We start from the raw sequence: 13,900 nt of genomic DNA, 5'->3' as shown, positions 1-13,900 counted from the left end.
AGCTAAGCTCCCTAGCCTAGCCAACTAACCTCCCAGAAGGGGCTAATTCCTCAGGCTGTACATCGGTTGTCTCTTGCTGTTGCTCATAGGCAAGAACAAGTGAAAGAAAAGAGAGTTCAATGAGCTGGTTGTTCATTCCACACAGACTTAAGCTTACTGAAATCAGGTACATTACCATGCACTGTAAACTCTAGCAAGATTGCAATGGAGAAGTAAAGAAATAGTGCTGAACATAAACAAACTTCAAGGTTTGAAGACCATCAGTCAACTAAAGAGAGCCCTCTGAAATTCATTGTGTTCTCTGTGACCATAGGTTCCAAATACTCTTTCACATTCAAAGACAGGTTGAGGATCTAGAGCAAAATGGAGATAGAGAGAGAGAGAAAGAGAGCAAATCTATGACCTTCACATCTTCTATCCTTTATTAACTTGGAGGGGTGGAAAAAAGAGAGTGAGCTGCTTATGGACCCAAACTTTGTTCTTTTGTCCTTCATGGAAAAGTACACGGTATATTCAAGAATCACACCAAAACTGCACTTCTGTCTTCAAGCTTCAACAGCTTCCACAGACCAATTTAAAGTACCTTGCATCTCCTGGAATGTGTAAAAGGTGCAATAAAATTTTTACTAGCTGACATTATAATAGACTTTTCCCTCTTTGGTCTTTGTTCCCACACTCCCTCCAAAGGCCTCACAGCTCAGCATGTGGGCTGCACAGCCTTTTCCCTTCTGTGTTGCAACATTAATACCAGGCAGCAAAGGCACAGCAGCCCAATGAACAGAAGGTTTTTTGAGTCCTTCATCCTTAGTTAACATCTTTTCCTTCCGTGTAGTTACGCTGGCCTTAACTCAATGCCCAAGAGGGCAGTGCAGCTCTGACAGTCTAGTGGTGTTAGTGCAGCTTCGTGGTTAGCTGCCAGATTCAGCAAGAACAGCACTCATAGTCCTCCCATTCCTGAAGAAGAGTAAGAGATTTTCCTCCTTGCTTACTGCTCTGCTGCCATGAGCAATACTGCAGAGCATGGAACCATACAATCATTGAATGGTTTGGGTTGGAAGGGACCTCTAAGACTATTTAGTTCCAACACCCTGCTATAGGTAGGAACACCTCTCTCTAAACCAGGTTTCTAACAGCTCCATCCGACTCGGCCTCGAATGCTTCTAGGGAGAGGGCATGTACAGCCTTGATGGGCAGTTTGTTCCAACACCTTCTTTAAGCTTGCAATGCCAGAGGTTTCAATTAGGTCATGTTACATATATTTCAAAAGAGACCTAAGACAAATAAAATCAGGACCTTCCACTTGGAAAGGAGCAGGCATGTACAAATGCATCCCTCTGCTTCCAGCTTAAAAGTGAAATGGAAATGATAGCAGAAGTACCTTCCGAAAGAACTACAGAGTCTGTAATGCCTCTACTTCCATGCAAAAACTCAATTTGTGCCTGTTTTCTAAATCACGCCTCTACTTCTACATTACTTGTTGATGTGATGCTATTGTAGCCTGCTTGCACCTGCTAAGGACACACTAAATCAGGGACATCACCCAGAGTGTGAAGTACTATTTAAGGTACATAAGAATATGTATATTCTTATGTATATAGAATAGTCTATAGTCAGAATAGTCTGCCATCAAGAGACGCACAAGTGAGTCTGATGTTACTGCTTTCTTTTTCTATATTTACCATAAAGATCAGTTTGCCTGTGGCTGCAAAAATATCCTGGAATAATCCAAATGTTGAAAGTAGAGCCAGGTGAGCCATATCCTGGCTGTTATTTTAAAGCATGTACCACAGATGGAACAGACAGTCATTTCCACTTTAAATAGGAATGGCTCAACATCAGTAACCATCAGTGACTTACACTGCTCTAATCTATAACCCTCTGTATGCATCAGGTTGAGAGCAAGTAAAAAAATCTACAGATGGTCAAGTTTATGGCCTCCTTTTCTCTTTCCAGTCAAGTAATAAAGACAGCTTCCTGGTTTCACTCCATAGACTGGATGCTTTTGGAGTGACAAGTTATGGTATGGCCATAGGTGACAGAACAAGTTTTAAAGGTGGGTCAAGCTGGTAAAACTCTCACTATCCCATGCTTCTACTAAAAGCAGCCTGCAGACACTAGTGAAAATTTCCAGAAGGACACTGCAAAGGTGGGAAAGGTCAATTTAGGAGCATCAAAAGGTCATGAGTCTGAAAACAGACCATATCACCTCTTGAGTGCCTCCTGACTCCCCAGCTAAACGTTTTCTGGCTGAGGGGACAGCACTGTTACCAGTTACTATCAAAAAATCTCTGATGGTAATTCCTCTGCTCTGACATTAGCCAGCAGAGTGGTACTAACACTAGGACAGTAGAGACCTCCAAAAAACTGGAAATTAGATGATGGAACTGCTATCACAATGACAGAATTGAAAGAATCAAAAGGAAACAGCCTAAGTCATATTACAACAGCGTTTTGTATTCTCTTCCTCCTGGTATTTACTGACTAACAATATTTTGTTTTCCGGATGACTATGCCAAGGTCATGTGCTAATGTGCATTCCACAGCATCCATTTGAGGTAAGAACACAGCACTGATGTTGCCTATTGAAACAGACTGAACTGTCTCGTATTCTTGATTTCTTTCTGCTGGTTTCACTTTGCTCTTTGTTTTAAAACATCTTCATTTTCCATGAGCATCCAGAATAAACATTTCATCACGGCTAAGGAAGTTGTATGATGGGAAATTACATTTTAATGATAAGCACTCAACACAAAACAAAACAAAACAACAAAAACAACAACAGCAGAAAAAAAGAAAAAAACATAGGGCAGCGGAAAGGCTGGATTAGCTAGAACTCTAATGGAGAAAACTAATGTCCCACACAGCTGCTTTTCTGGATCCTGAAAAGAGATCCAAGTTCAAGTTGTAAGAAGTACAGCCAAGTGTAGAATGAGGGGCAGTTTTTGATTCTTTTCAATTTGTGAAAAGCCTGCTTTTCAGCCTAGATTAATTTATCCAGGGGGCCTTAGGGGACAGGGCTTTAATTTGCACCTGGCTTAACTTTTGGGGTTCCTAGCAGTGGCACTTTCTGAATTCTTATCCATCAAAATAATTAAGCACTCATGCGTAACTCAATTGTGCGCTCATGTGTACATTAATTGGGCGTGCAAGCATGAAAGAATTGGGTTCTCATGCATGAATCAATTGGGCACCCATGCATGAATTAACTGGGCATGCTAGCATGAGCTAATTGGGCACTGAAGCGTGAACTGATGATTGGGCTCTCATGCACGAACTACTTGGGCACTTGTGTATAAATTCACTAAGCCCTACAATTCATGCCCAAGATGTTCTACCCTCCACCTCTGTATTTCAACATAAATCTCTTATAAACTCTACTTTCAACATTACCACAAGTTTAACATACGAAAATTGCAAGCTCCACACTGTTACTCTCTCCCCCCAAAGACCAGGCACTGTATTACACACACTTCGATCAGCTCAGAACCATGAGTTGTTTGTTCCAACCAAATGCCTCCCTTTTTCTCTGAGCACTCATTAACACCTTTTAGCAGGCCCTTACTTTGATGGATACTCTCAAATCAAGCCCCTAGTCCAGCCAAGTGATGCTGGACTCTCTAGGACCTGCTTGGAGGATAGCACTGACCCCTCTGCCTCCTGCAGTGGCACCACTGCAGCTTCTGGATACCAAACCCTGTCACATGTGCTGGCAGGGCACTTGGGGTATGAATTTGTTGCAGGCTTGCAGGCTCATGCATGTACTAATTGAGCGTTCATGCACAAGTAAATTGGGTGCTCATCCAGAACTAATTGGGCTCTCAAGTATGAACTGATTGGGCTCTCAAGCATGAACTAATTGGGCACTCATGCGTGAACTATTTGAGCAATAAAGCATGAGCTAATTGGGCACCCATGCGTGAAGTAATTGGGTGATAATGCATCGACTAATTGGGGACCCATCCCAAACCAGGACAGGTTAGACACTCAAACATGGCTTAAACCAGCACTCATGCATGAGCTAGATAGGTAACCATGCACAAATGCAAGAAACCTGCCATTTTTGCCCCATACATTCTTCCCTTCTTGTGAAACACTTAAGACCTGTTCAAACACGTTATAAACTCTACTTTAAACATCTTCACAATCTTAACATACAGCAACTATAACATTATGCTTCTTTCCTGCAGACCAGGGAGTAAGGTCCAAAAATATTAGCAATGTGTACACGCACTCTTTAAAAATCTATTCCTCTCCCACAAAACAGATTGTGGGAGTTAACATCACAGTCAGATGATCCCACTCACCACAAACTCCACCCTTTGTCCCTGCAGATCAGTCGATACAGGGGGTTAGCATTGTAACACGCACTCATTCACTTACTAAAATTCTACTCCAGTCCCCTGAGAGCCAGATTACAGGGGTTATCATCATCATCAGAGTCTGAACTAAATACAAGCTCCACCTCCTTCCCATATGATCTATACTATTGGAGACAACCTTCTCACATTCTGAATATAGATAGTCTTCACAAACTTCAGTCATCATCTCCATGGATCAGACTGCAGGGGTTAATACCATAATGGCCTGAATGCATATGTATTATTATGCCCCTCAGGGCATAAATTGCAAGGCTTACTGCATTCACGCATGAGTGCCCAAAAGACTCACATGAGGATGCCCAACTAGGTCACACTCAAACATCCAGTAAATTCATGCATGAGCACTCAATAAACATGTGCATCAATGCCCAATTAGTTCATGCATGGGCATACAAATAATTCACACCTGAGAGCCCTATCAGTTCATGCACGAGGGTCCAATCAGTTCATCCTGTAGCACCCAGTGAATTCACACATGGGTGCACATATAATTCCTATCCAAGTTCCAAATTAATTCATGACAGTCCACTCAAGTAGTTCATGCATGAGTTCCCAGTCATTTTATGCATGAGTGTCCTGCTAATTTACACTTGATTATCTAATTAATTCCTGCAGTGGTGCACAATTAATTCCTGCTTGAGTACCCAGTTAGCTCTCACATGCACAGCCACTCAGTTCAAGATGCCCCATTAACTCATGCACGATTGAACAAATTGGTCACACACGATCACATGATAAATTCATGCGTGAGCACCTAACTATTTCATACATTATCACAGTTGATTCTGGACAAGCACCAAGTTTATTCACACATGAACACTAGTCCACGCATGAACAACTCATGAGATCACACGAGTGCTGCACGGTGCACACATGGCAAGGTTTGGCACAAGGGGAAGAGACACATAGGGAGATACTGGAGAAAATATATGGAGGGAGAGAGGGCAGAAAAGATGTGTGAGTAGAGGTTTGTTCATGGGAGGAGGAAAACAATGCCCGAAAGATGCCCCTGAGGGACTGCAGCATCTAGGTGAGCTACACAAGGGCAGCATCACTCTTGAGGGACTCTGGCCTGCTTGTAACCCACAGCCTGAAAACTCCTTGCAGCTCCTCACAGTTACTAATTACATTTTTTTTATGAGCTGGTGGAAAGCTCACTGGATCTAGCAGTGGAGTATATGTATCCTTGTGGGAGGAGAGCCTGCTCATCTTCCAAAAAGGAGTGTGAGATCAGCGGTAATTATAATGCTGAGAGCCCAATAGTATGATCAATCTGGAAAGCATCAAGACAGTCTGAAAACTCTCCATGCTTCCACTCTACATGTTGGGACTGTTTTTGATAAAACAAGGGCAGGATAGGTTGAAGTGGAACAGAAAATCCTTCAGAGGTGAGAGCAGCAAGTTAAAGAATTGCAAACAGTTAAACACAGGGTTCAGTTTATGTTGTTCCAGCATGCAGAGCAAATTCCAGGACATTAGGTTGAGCCATTAGGTGGACCATTTTACTCCATAGGTGGGAAAACACCTATGTTTTATCAAGAGAGAACTACTTAACGCTCGCTTTATGTGTAGACAATACTCTACAGTCAGTTTAATTCAAGAAAGGAAGCACAGGTAGAATAGTAAGTGCATGTATAGATTACTATATTAACCTGTGTAGTCTATTCTATAGAAAAAAAGGGTGGAATCTGTGATGGGTAAGGTCTTCTGATTGTAACCTTAGCTCCTGTAATGTGGTTCACAAGGCAGGGAACAGAATTTTAGAGAGTGTAAATACCCATTGCTACTATATGAATCACTATTAAATGTTTTACATAGGCAAAAGAAAGAATGCATTTGACAAATTGCAGGATTTACTGGCTTTGTGCATGGATGCCCAAACAATTCTTGCCTGAGTGGGCAGTCATTTACACTTGGGCACCCAATTAATACATAGGCAGGAACCTTGTTACCTCATGCATGATCACCCACTTGTTTCATGCAGACATTCACAACCAATTCACACTTGAGTACCCAATTAGCCTATACATGAGCACTTGATCAATTGATTTTTGAGCACCCAACTCATTTGTGCATGAATGCTCAACTGTACACACAAGTACCCAATGTGCTCACACGTGAGCAAGTTTTCATGGCTTCCACTTGTGCATATGGCCAAGACTCCAAGCCACTGGACACATTCTATCTCTCACTTGACCCCTCATCTTTCAAAAACTCATACAAGTAGCTCTGAAGTCTGTTTCCCATTCTTTTACACATTGTTCATACCTACCCATCCCCACCAAGATTAACAGACAACATTTACACCCCAAATTCCCAGTGCCAGAATCAAGGCTCCTTGTCAAGCCTCAGAATCATTCTAAATATTCCAGCCCTGGCCCATGCCCTGCCTGTGCCCTCCACCAACTACTGTTCTGGGCACAATTATTGCTGCTAGCAAGACAGCCCTCAATGGGAGGATATTGCTTTTAATTATCAACAATTAACACAAACTTTTCTAACCACTGTTCTGAATAGTGAGAAAGAAGAAAATAAGCAATCAAACACAAAATAAGCACCCTTCCCTCCCATCTCTTTTCTGGTTTCAGTTTCTCTTACCCTCGCCACAGGTTATTTTCCTTCTGCCCCTGTGGTGATGCAACAGGCAGTGCAGCAGGTTGGGGAGATGCACGGAACAGATTGCAGTTGTTCTCTGCCTTACACTGAATTTCTTCCACTGCTTCTGGACTGGGATCATTGGGATGATGAGCAACAAGTGATTCCCATTTGCAAGGCAACTAAGCTCTATTTGGTTGTACTTTTTTTTCAGCCAATGGAACATTACTTATATATATAGTACTTATATCCATCACTGTCTTCTTGGCAGTTATTGAGGAAGCCTTGCAAATTTTCACAGCATTCAAAGTATAAAATATTGGTCCATAAGGCCTGAAGAACACACACTTTGCCAAAGAGTCACATTTCACCACTAAGCAACAGTGTAAAAAATGTTAGTTCAGTGCAACATTCACCACATCACTTGGAAAAGCAGAAAACGGGTTTCTCAAGCACATTGCAGTACCTTTTGGTACTGTTATACTGCTCCAACTAATCAGTGCAATGGAACTGCCTAACCAGAAAAACAACTCCTTTGCAATAGGCAGTCTAGCCTGCATGTGGAAGCCTAGTCCACCTGCTGCTTGTTTCTGCCAGTAGATGCATCTTAACTTTCAGCTGACTTTGAAATGCAAACCACACAGCAACTCATAATGCAATGCTTTCTAATCTTGAGAATCCCACCTTATCTATTACAGGAGGGATGTTTAGGCCTTGAAACACCAAAGGGTTAGCAGAGTTGCATTGACAGATACACCACTTGTTGTGAAAACTATTCAAGCATATTGATAGCAGATCAGGGCCCGTCGGAGTCTGTCAGCTGAAAGTCACTTCTCTGTTGACTGCTGCACTTGCTGTAATCTCAAGCTATGGAAGCCAGGAGGTAAAAAACTGCAGTTTGATCAGAGTAAAAAATAAACTTCTTTGGCTACTTCTTGTCAGTGCAAAACAGCTGGAATTTGTGGCAGTTGTGGTTGTAAAAGTACTGTTTACCTGCAAGCTTAAAACTGTCATCTTTTCAGAGCCAACTCTATCAGGAAGGGGCTGAGTATTTCCCTGCAAACAGGAGGAGAATATCAACCCCCACATAACAGCACCAGCCAAAGGCTGGCCCCAAAGCATATTTTGACTCACAGATGATGATGCTTCACATTGCTGAGATTTAAACCCTGTGGGAGGTGTTTCTTTTCCAAATGTATTCTTATCAGCTTAACATGGCTGTCTACGTCAGAAGGCAATCATCTCTGCTGGCATTTCCTTGTTTGAGGGAGACTATAGCAGCCATTTCGGCTGGTGAGCACTTCAAGGCACTCTGTATGAGGGACCCTGTGGAAAAAACTCCCCCTCCATCAGACAGACATCTGGTGGGAGATGTCTGCTCCCACCCTGTCTCCCACAGCTGCCAAACTGCTCAAAACTGCTTGCTTCCTAGACACCAGGTATGCACCCAGCAATGTCATGTAGGACATTCGTCCCCACTCCTACAGCATGACTAAGTACACGGAGGTTTTAAATGGCTGACTGATCCCCCATGTTCTGAACAGCCACACAAAATCCACTTGCTTTGATGCCCACCAGGGCGCCCTGTGCCGTTTAGCTTAGCCACACACGTCTACCTCATTACCCATCCCCAGAATTAGCATGGAAAATAAATGCCACATCACAAGACCACAGCTTTAAATGCACTCTCATTCCTTACCCAAATTCAAATTTCACATTCTGCTACAAGCTGACAAGATAATTGTTAGGTAATTACACTGTCTTCATTTCCAAGTACAGCAAAAATACAGCAGCAAGAGAATGCACAAGTGTGATAAAAATTACACGTTGGTCTGCTTTTCAAAAATTATCCAGCTGGCCTATATATTACCAAATAAGCACTTGCCTGAAAGGCAGTAATGGCTGGAGAATGTTTCGGAGTTCTGCTCTTGTTGACATCATTAGCATTCACAGCTAGAATAACAGGGTAAAAGAAACGGTAGGTCTTCCACCAGCTCTTCCTTGCATACCAATGTTGGGGCAGCCCAAAGTTGCCACCACTGGCACACAGGAGGTACAATGAGAACAAAAGAGAGGTAGGAGAAGTGAGATTGCCAGATCTCTGTCAGCAGTAAGATATCTTTAGATGTTTTGAGCATATTTCTACACTATAGTTGTGGGAGTGTGGGTAGACCTGCCTGAGTCAAAACTAAAAGCAGCTCAACTCGGGAGTCCACAGGATGCAGCACAGCATCCCTAAAAATAAGAACCTGATTTGCATGCAGGTGGAGTAATTTTCTTTGTCTCATTGATTACCATGGCCCAGGAGCATCTTTGGATATTGGTAACAGATGCAAAATGCTTGCATCACAGATAAGCCTAGGAAGAAGAAAGATGATCTGAGGTCCAAAGCTGTGGCTCAAATGAATCAGCCAGCTTCCTCAGAGTTAATAGGGTTCATCCAGCTAAAGACCTAGCCTTGTTTATATATTGCTTTACTCCTTAGAGGAGTAAGTGAAGTTGCCATCAAAGACATGCTTTTGGGATTATCTTGCTAATGCAACCTCGATGAAACCTCCTATTCATCTCTGCAGCACATTTGAGTACTGCAGCCCCCAGTAAATCAGAATATGCCAGGATGTCTGTAATTCTTAACTGATGCTTTGTAGTTTCCACTCTTCCCCACCACCACCATTAGAAAAAGGAAAAAAAAAGCCCAGAGTGGACGCCAATTTCCCTGCTGGTGCAAATGAGTACCTTCCACTGAAACCGAGAAGCTTCAGCCAATTTCAACAAACTCAAAGCTTGACTCTGGTTGCTGTTTCTGCTCTTGCATACAGCAGTTTTTAGATCCAGCAGAGTTCTTGCAGGATGAGTAACATCCTATCTCTAAAGTGGCTTTAATGGAAAGGCTTCCAGTCTTTGACAGCAATTCCAATTACCAACAAGTTTTAGTTCAGGCAAAGGAAGAAATAACTTGGGCAAGCCTTAGCTAAACAGCAGCCAAACAAGGATATGCCCAACCCCTGGAGACCAGGCTTCTGAGTGCCTGTTTCACAATCATGTTTAACCAAATATCTTTTCAGTGAGGGACTTTAACAAGAGGAACCTTTTCATTTTTTTTATTGCTCAAAACCACAGCTACCACATTAAGACACATTTCTGAGCTTTAAAAAAAGGCTGCTTTCAGCATTCCTAATTTTCACTGTTTATAAGCCATGACTTCACTGAACAATTTTTTTTCCTGCATAGCTGAATATGCCCTGTATCTAGAGGGTAATTTTGGCTTTAATCTGCACTAAATGCTAGAATGTCGGACAAGTGAAGCATTTGATGGTGATGATAATGAGTAGCCCATTAAAGGTAATTTTTAAAAAGTTAATGAGCTCTCACTAAGGGACCGACACGTACTGTAATGAAAAATGTTTGCATAAAGAATATAACTTTCTAGCTATTTATTTTACTTTATAGAGAGCCTATAAAACTTTTTAATATGCCTTCAATTAATTCAACACTTTAAATGGCTCTTGAGTTTTATTTTCATTCTTGTTTTGCCATACTGGGATATAGAAATCTAGTTTTCTAAGGAAAGCAACTGATATCCCAATCAATCACTCTTTTACCACCCTATTCTCCATTGAATGTCCAGGGATTCAATTTCCCTCCCTCCCTTAATTAAGGGAACTCAGCAACAAAGTGATTTAGTGATCATGACTCTTGCCATTTCTTTAGCTGTGTGGTCACTGTTAGCCACTATTTGAATTTACCAGCATAAATAAAGCCCTTCTGTGACTAAACAAAGTCAAAGTAGCAATAAATTAAGCCTGCCATGTACACTTGGTTAAACCTTTAGCCAACATAAATACAAGTGGCCTTTTGCTGTGATTTGCATGGTACAATGACATCATACATTTCCAAATAGAACATCAAGACCACGGCCAAAAAGCTAACACAATTCCCTTACGTGAATCAAATTGCAACAATCTCGAGTTTGTTGCAATGACTGTTCATTTTCTGGCTTCTCCACCCTCTGGTCTCATGTGACCACATTATAAAATATTCTACATGGTGAGCTCAAGTTTGCATTTTCTGCATGATTACATTTTGGCAAGGGGACTCCTCATGTTGACTCTCTCTGCAGGAATGTTTTGAAAGTTACTGAAGTTACTGAAAAGGCAGAATTTGTCAGCTCAGAGTCAAATGCAGTCTTTCCATGCTGAGCCAAATCCTAGGAGGAACAAAGGCTACAAAGCATTGCATCCAGAAAGGGGCAGAAAAGCAAAAACAGACACAAAGACTGCCAAATAGAGGCTGTGGTAACTGGAGCTAAATCTAGCTAGGGTAGATGAAAGGGAGCTATGATCATTTAGGTGACAAAGGTTTTAGATTGTGGGGACGAATAAGGAGCTGTAGGGGGACAAGAGAATGAATGTGTGATCTCAGCTTTTCTAAGCCAGGCCTGGGCTGTGGTTCTGCTCATCATCTACTCAGTTAGAGGGGTTGGAGTCCATGATCTCCTGAAGTCCCTTCCAATCCATGTAATTCTGTAATCAGAGTCTCTACCAGGGAACACAACTACACTGCAGGGCAATGCACAGCCCAGAAACACCTGAGGTACTCCAAATCCAAAACCAAAGTGATGCTGAGTCAGAGGCACAGACCTCCACAAGGCATCACCCCGGACTCTGCTTCAAAAGAAGGACTGCTGCTCCTGAAGACTTCTGTCCCTTGCAAAGGCAGTTGGGACTGACCAGGGGCAGCACAAACAGCACTGCACTGGGTTCCCTTCTCCATCCATAGAAGAACTGCTACTAAGCAGTGCTACTGCTAACTGCTCACAGTAGGGGAAACATTGTTTCCCCTGGTGTTGCTATGAACAGCACTTCTAAAAGCATGCTTGGTAATCCTGTTAGGCTGCAGTACAGTTGATGTTATGCTGCTAGCATTGCTACTTACAAATTTGTTAAAGATGTTGCTGCCTATGTTTCTGAGCTGACAAAACCCATCCACAGGTACCTGTGAGCAAGGAACTATGAGTATCACAGTGCTGAGGAGTTCAGAGCCCTTGTGAGCTACTGGAATGGAGGGACAAATAGCCTGCATTTTCTTCTCTTTTCCACCAACCTGGTTTAATCCAGAACTGAAGAGTCATGCTCTTTTGTTTGCTCTCTGGTAAAAATTTCTTCCCTAAGTAAAGCAAAACAAACATTTTAATGTGGAAAGGAATCAAATAGGAAATTGTATCATAGATGTATTACTGATCCAGAGATGGGCAAAGAACAAAAGATGAGCAAGACCTCACTGAGCTCATGCGTGTGACAATTTTAAAAGGAGAAAAAATAATAGTTCATCGGTGAAGCCATAAAAAAGGTCAGAAAGAAGCTTTGGCCTCAACCAGCTTAGGGCCAGGCTGTATTATTTTACGTCACCTTTTATTTACATTTTTATCGTGAAAGTTGTGTTGAAAGAAAAGCACTAGAAAAACACTTTAGGCTGGTCTTTATGACAGATTATATTATTACAGTACTGTAAAAACAAAGGCAAAGCAAAGTCCTTCACGTATTGACTTATTCTCTACTGTCTCTTTATTCTCTTTAGCTTGTGTTGAGTAATAATTCTTGACTTGCAGATCATGACATATTAAGAATGAAAAAGACTTTACATTCTTTTTTTCTCCTCCCTTTCTTTTTATTATTCCTTTTGAAAGATCCGCAAAGGGCTGAAATATCATCGAGGCTTCTCTGAGGCCAATCAGCACAATGCTTATTAAGCACTGCACAGAAGATGTGATCTATTTTTAATTAAGCCATCTTTGAACAATGCAAGGTAAAGAACCTGGCTTTTGAACTGCGAGGCAATCAGTGAATGGATGGTGAGTGAATTAAAAGTAAACATGAGGAAGAATTCCAAACATGGGGAGGGTTCAGAGGGGATTTAAAATAAAAAGAAGAAGAAGAAAATTAAGAAAGTATTCTTAAAGAAAGAAAAAGTGAAGATTTTCTTCTCGTAATTTGGAAGGTGTGTTTTGTTCCCTATTTTACTCACTTTTAAAGCCACATCCGGTTGTTTGTAAAAACAATTTGTTAACAAATACATGGTTCTCCTCTGCCCAGAACATTAGAAACTGCAACATATATACAACACTTACTGATGTTTAAGTATCAATCAGATTGTGTATTATTTGAGCAGAGTACACATTCAAGTCCACTTTACACCGTTATGGAACAGACTAAACAAACCTGACCTCAGGGGTGACCCTCATAGGATCCCAAAAGATTGCAAATGTATAGTAGGCAGTCACCACGAGACTTTTACAGCCTGGTAATGGCATGCAAATGACACTCTGTCTCTGTAACGCAGCCAAATTCTGGGGTTGTATATGAGAGTAATTTCCTGAAGAATTTGGGGAAAATGTGATACTTTTCCTTTTATGTATGAAATTCACAACATCTCGTCCTTTTACTGGAGTGCTACAGGGAGAGCGCTGACAAACTTATCGCCGAGCCGTACTGCTCCCTGCAGCTGCCCCTCTCCAAAATCTCCCTCTGTAAATGCAGTGAGCACGCTGCCCCAGCATGCAGGGGGAGCCCAGCGTGCCAAAATCATTTGCCATGCCCCAGAACACAGGTCAGCTGTGTTCAGTCAGTGAGATACCTACTCCCTCCTCCCTTCTTAAAAGAACATACACAGTGATAAACATTGCTCATCACAAATGTGAGTCTAGTGCCAGTGCAATGGGCGAAGGTCTAGCTCCATTACTGAGGATTAAGCTAATTTTCACAGTGGTAGCCACACTACACATCACAAATGTAACTTCTTGTCCTTGCCTATCGTATCTTCCTTGGCACTTTCATCCCTGTAGCTGTGTTATTCCAATTTTGCTTCAAGGCTTTCACTGCAGCTGTTTATACATTAGCCATAAATCTGTTCCTACAGATCTCTACAGA

Source organism: Tympanuchus pallidicinctus, unplaced genomic scaffold (assembly GCF_026119805.1).
Source record: "Tympanuchus pallidicinctus isolate F22 unplaced genomic scaffold, pur_lepc_1.0 scaffold1, whole genome shotgun sequence".
In the NCBI taxonomy this organism is placed as follows: Eukaryota; Metazoa; Chordata; class Aves; order Galliformes; family Phasianidae; genus Tympanuchus; species Tympanuchus pallidicinctus.
This window is presented reverse-complemented; position numbering follows the sequence as displayed.